Raw genomic sequence first — 6056 nt, 5'->3', positions numbered from 1 at the left:
TGCAATAACCTGTGTGTAAATTATGTCTATCTGTCTGCAATTACCATAGTAGGAAACCTCATGTACATGCAGAGGTTTTGACATTCATGACATAGAAGTCTAGCTAGAATATGATTAAAATATATTTCTATTTTATATTGCTTCAGAAAATAATGAAAATAATCTGTGGATCCACTTTGGCCCACAGGTGTTAATTGGAAAAGAGAAAGTGGTAGCCATCCTGGCAGGAATTATCCACCGTTCTGAGAATAAGAAAGCTAAACCCATGAGGGGAAAAACTAAGTTTCAAACTGAGCAAGCTATTTAAGGTAAGGTTTCATTGACTGGTTCAATAAAATACACATTAGGCAGGAGGCACAAGCCACAAAATTAGTAACCAGATAGAAAACTATTTTTATGTTAGGGAAGGATTCTCTTAGTCTTTCTGAGAACTGCACAACATTTTCTAAATACAGTAGAGTCTCACTTATCCAACCTCGCTTATCCAACATTCTGGATTATACAACACATTTTTCTAGCCAATGTTTTCAATATATCATGATATTTTGATGCTAAATTCATAAATACAGTAATTACAAAATAACATTACTGCGTATTGAACTACTTTTTCTGTCAAATTTGTTATATAACATGATGTTTTGGTGCTTAATTTGTAAAATCATAACCTAACTTAATAGGCTTTTCCTTAATCCCTCCTTATTATCCAACATATTCTTTTATCCAACGTTCTGCCGGCCCGTTTATGTGGGATAAGTGAGACTCTACTGTACAACTTGTCTTATTTATGGGCAAAGGTTGAATAAAACTAATATCTAACATAATTCCCACATGTTTCAGTGTCTTTATTCTAGATGGTATTAACATTTGATTTATTCCAATATCTGCAGTTATTAATAAGCAGTTGCATGAAATCTGAGTATCTTCCATAAAGATAGCTCAGTGTGCATCCAGGCTGATTAACAAGACCAGAAAGACTCTGATTTTGTTCCTCTTGCTTTGCCTACAGTGGTAAGAGATTTGACAGCTATATTTTTCAATATATTATGAACTGGGTGAGAGACAAGAGGGGAGAAATCATTTATCAGCTGTGATAAAGTGTGTATTTTCATGGTGAACAACACCTAGAATCATAGAATCAAAGAGACCTCAAGGGCCATCCAGTCCAACCCCCTGCCAAGAAGCAGGAAATTGCATTCAAAGCACCCCCGACTGATGGCCATCCAGCCTCTGCTTAAAAGCCTCCAAAGAAGGAGCCTCCATCACACTCCGCGGCAGAGAGTTCCACTGCCGAACAGTTCTCTCTCACAGTGAGGAAGTTCTTCGTAATGTTCAGGTGGAATCTCGTTCCCTGTAGTTTGAAGCCATTGCTCCGCGTCCTAGTCTCCAGGGCAGCAGAAAACAAGCTTGCTCCCTCCTCCCTATGACTTCCCCTCACATATTTATACATGGCTATCATGTCTCCTCTCTGTACTGTACTGTCATTGGTAATGAGTAACCTATTATTTGTCTGTGTGGGGTGGCAGTTCAGTGGCTGATATTTCCTTCACATGCAGAAGATGCCTAAGCATCAGTCTAAGCATGGAGTGCAGGGCTCTGTTAGCAAATAACTAGCCATTTTCTTCTTGAAACTCAGCATAGCAGCTGTCAATCTGGACTAGATCTGGGATTAGGTAGATGAAAAAAAAACCATTTCACCTGGACCTAATCAACACTTCTGTTTTTACCTGTTAGTGTAACAGCTGACTCATCCCATGCAGCACATGGCATAGTTGTCACCCTGTCTTCTTGCTACTTCTTTAATATATGCTCCATCTGTCCTGATTTGGCAGGGATAGTCCCAGTTAATCCTCTGTTGTCACAGTTTTTCAGCTGCTTTTAAAGAGTCAAAGTTTTTCTCTCCTCTTCCCATTTTCTTTGTCCAACTTTATTTTAGCTGGTGCAAACTGAGTTCAAAGTGCAAAAATAATGTGTACTCAACCCATCAGGGTGGAAAGGAGAGGAAAAATTGAAATCTTGCTGTTCCCAGCAAGACCAGGTGAAAGCAAACTTCCAGTCTTTTCTTGTTTCATAACCCATTCTCTAAAGTTGGATAATTCAGACAGAGAGGAGGATACAAATTGCTAGGAAGCTGCATTTCCTGATAATGGACAATCTTTCTGAGCTTGCAACCAGCACAAGACTCAGACACGGGTGACCCATTGCCATCATTCACTGAGCAACAAAGAGAGATTGCAGCACTCCAAGAGTTATTAAGTAGGAAATGCTGACCTATTTGGATACCTGTTGTCTAATTACCTGCCTATAAATATCCCAGGCGCTCCTCAGCAGTTTCGTGTATTTCAACTCTTCTTTCTGACCACTAGTAATATTTGTCAGACTTTGGACTGGCTACAATGTACAACTCTGTTTTACTTTATTCTGGCTTTATTACTGGCCTGCAAACAACTTCTGGATCAGCTAACACCATTTTATTATTTCTGTCTTCGTTCTGCTGGCTCTCCTGTGAGTCACCTGAACTGAATTAACTCCTTGACAGCTCTTACACTTCAACCACCTAGTTTTTGGATCACTTGCTTACAGGAATGTAGGACACCTAGCTCATGTGTTCATCTTCATCACAAAGGGGTAAGGATTCGCCACACATGGTGACAAACCCATGGTGGAGGGTGTAGAGAACCCGTCACTCCACACCCCACATTGCCTGACTTACCTGGAACCCCATCCCATGGGGGGAAGTGTCATCACCTAGCTTCCTCTCGTTGATCCAAAGGCAACATGGGAATCCACTTGGCCGCAAGTACACATGTGTTGTGTAATGGGTTCCGTGTCAAAAGTTGAGAGCAAGCAGTATTCTTCTTTACTCGTTCAGTCGTTTTCGACTCTTCGTGACCTCATGGACCAGTCCACGCCAGAGTTCCCTGTCGGCAGTCGCTGCCCCCAGCTCCTTCAAGGTCGAGCCAGTCAGTATACGATGGGCAAATCAAGCTGTCTAATGAAGTGGTAATCAATTTTGCAATCTAGACCACATTCAGATGTTACTTGGTCACATGTGTCCCAGACTCTGTTTATATCCATGCAAATGTATAGTCCAAGCTTCCCATAATTTTTCATCCCACAAGGAATGATCCAAACAGATGCCAATGGTAGCAACAAAACATTTATGACATTGGTTATATTCTGGACATTGGTTATATTAAGGCAGGGGAGATCTTGCCTGCTATACGGAATTATTCCTCATATATCTGTATCAGAAGTGTGTGTGTAGAGCTTCTTATTTCAGTGACCCATCCCGTTTTGCAAGTGCATTGGTTTCTTGTGTACAGTTGCGAAGAAGCTTTGCTCCACACTTTCATTGACCACTAGTTGGAACTGTCTTAATTCACCCCATAGAATCTGATGAACAAGTGAAATTGCTTTTACAAAAGAAGGTAATTAACAGATTATTTGTGTTTGTAAAAGAAATGCTTTCCATGATGTAATTGCAATTTGTCTGCCTAATGTGACACATTCGGTAACTGCTTATTGTAACTAGTACTCCCTTTTCCTGAAAGATTTTGGAAAGACCGAGACTTTAATATTGCACTTCCCTTCAGCATTGGTGAAGTCCCATGATTACTTATGTATGATCTGGATTGATTCACTTGTAACTTCTTTTCTTTACCACAGCCTACCACTCCATTCCCTTCCTGTCTATAGGAACAAGACAGGGGCAGAAAGAGATTGTTTGTTAACCAGCTTTTAAAAAAGGAAAAAAAGAAAAAAGACAGAAAAAGGAATGGCTGTTCCTGCCATGAGACAAGCTAAAAAAGCTAGACCCGAAAATTAAATGGGGAATATACATTAAAAACACAAAAGGGGGTAATATATAATTAAAGATGCTATAAATGGCGGAAGCCTGTAACAAGAGAATGAGAACAAAAGGCCAAAAAGGCAATTCTGAAATTCAATTTCAAATAGAAAGGGGTGTTAGAAAGGCTAACAAAACATCAGTAATAAGAGAAAGATGAGAGCAAATCTCCTCATGGTTCAAAGAGCAAGGTGAAATATTAATGGAAGGTAAAGTAGAGGAAAAAATTGTCCAATTTTGACTTTGACACAGTCATTTAAAGTGCAGAATGTAACTGGATTATTCCAAAATTCATATTTTAAAAGATGGAAATGTGACCAAAAATACCCCTTCCCCAAGTTCCAAAGAAGTGGGACAAATAATACAACACCCCCTTTTATCCACAGGAGATATGCTTCAAGAATGCCTGAAGCCACAAATAATATTGGATGTACACTAATAATATTTTTGGGAAATTGAAACCATGGAAAGCGAATGAGCAGATAAGGGGGGACTACTGTATTTCAAAATGTTCATAGATCAAGAACAGAATATAAGTAGAATGAACAATAAGCAGAGTATGATGTTGCTCCAGATAGGGTCAGCAATTTAACCAAACTTTTAATCATTAGATCGAAGCAGAGCTAGAATTTGGTTTGCTGTGAGTTTTCCGTGTTCCAGAAGTATTCTCTCCTGATGTTTCACCCACATCTATGGCAGGCATCCTCAGAGGGTTTTTTTTATTTAAAAATAATTTTTATTAAAGGTTTTTAAATATATATAATAAAAATGATATATGAGGAATCAGGATAGGAGGGAAGGAGGGGGGAAGAAAAGAGGAAGAAAAAAAAAGGAGGGACAGAAGGTAGATAGAGAATACAGGATGAGGGGGAAGGGGGAGGTATTTACTTCCAGGCAACTCCAGGGGCGGATGGTCTTTCATCCAGGTTTCTTTAGTTCTTTCTTCATTCTCTTATTTTCTATATCTTCCAAGCTTCTTCCTCTCTGAGAAGGGGAGGGTCTCTTCTGGTTGGATCTCTCTCCTCTCTCCAGCCTTCCTCCGTAATTTTCTATTTTCCTTGTATTAAATAGTTTTCTATTTGTCCCCAATCAGTTTCTTTTCTTGCCTTACCAAGTTGTTTGGAAATCAGATAAGTCAGTCTATCCATATTTTTTATCTTGGCTATTTTGACTAGCCATTCGTCTCTTGAAGGGGTTTTGTTTTGCCTTCAATATAGGAGGCTGTAGGAGCTGTCTGGAAATCTATGCCCTTGGAAGGTGTGACAGCTTCTAGAATCTGGACATGGAGTGATTCAGGATTGTGTTTTAAATCTTCAAAATGCTTATAGAAAATCAAATCAGTAGAATGTTTCCTGACCTTACTTTTGTGTTCTATAATATGGACTTTGACTTCCCTGCTCGTTTGGCCTATGTACATTAGTGAGCAGGGACATGTGAACTGATTCGATTTTCTATAAGCATTTGGAAGATTTAAAACACAATCCTGAAACACTCCAGGTCCAGATTCTAGAAGTTGTCACACCTTCCAAGGGCATGGATTTCCAGATGAAGCTCCTACAGCGTGAATCTTTTTGGATTTTCACACTCCAAATGGAACATCCGAAGGGGTTGAACAATACCAACTCTTATGACTGTTTCTTGTAAAGATTGAAAGTGCCTGGGAAATGGGGTCTTGGGAGGGGGGCAATGGCATTGCCATCCCTCTGTGGGCTGCTTGAGACCATAGAGACAGGACTGATGTGTGGACTACTCCTGGGTTCACAGATGACCATCCCAGAAGGAGTCTCCACACACCCCACACTTATAAAGATCTGGATCTGGATCCTAAAGGTTCTGGATCTTTGCAGGTGTTTTAAAACTTGGAATAAACTTGGATTTCCAGGTTTATTCTGGGTTAATGTGCATTATCATGAGGCATCATTTGGGTGCCTCATGATAACGTGGCCCCTACACTACATTACAATGCAATGTAGATGGGGCCATAAAGTCCTGCTGAAAGACTTAGAAATTCCTAGAGAAATGTTCTCTCACTGTAATTTATTTATTTGTGGTTTTTCACTGTCACAGAGGTCCTGTGCCCCTAACCTCAGTGAATGTGGAGGGTTGACTGTAATCTGAATAAGTTTATAAGAATACATTCTGATCCTAACACTTTTGAAATATTCAGAATCAAAAGCAGTTGTTGTTGGATTGCTGCTTCCAACATCTC

Source organism: Anolis carolinensis, chromosome 2, assembly GCF_035594765.1.
Source record: "Anolis carolinensis isolate JA03-04 chromosome 2, rAnoCar3.1.pri, whole genome shotgun sequence".
NCBI lineage: Eukaryota > Metazoa > Chordata > Lepidosauria > Squamata > Dactyloidae > Anolis > Anolis carolinensis.
Note: the sequence above shows the minus strand (reverse complement) of the source record.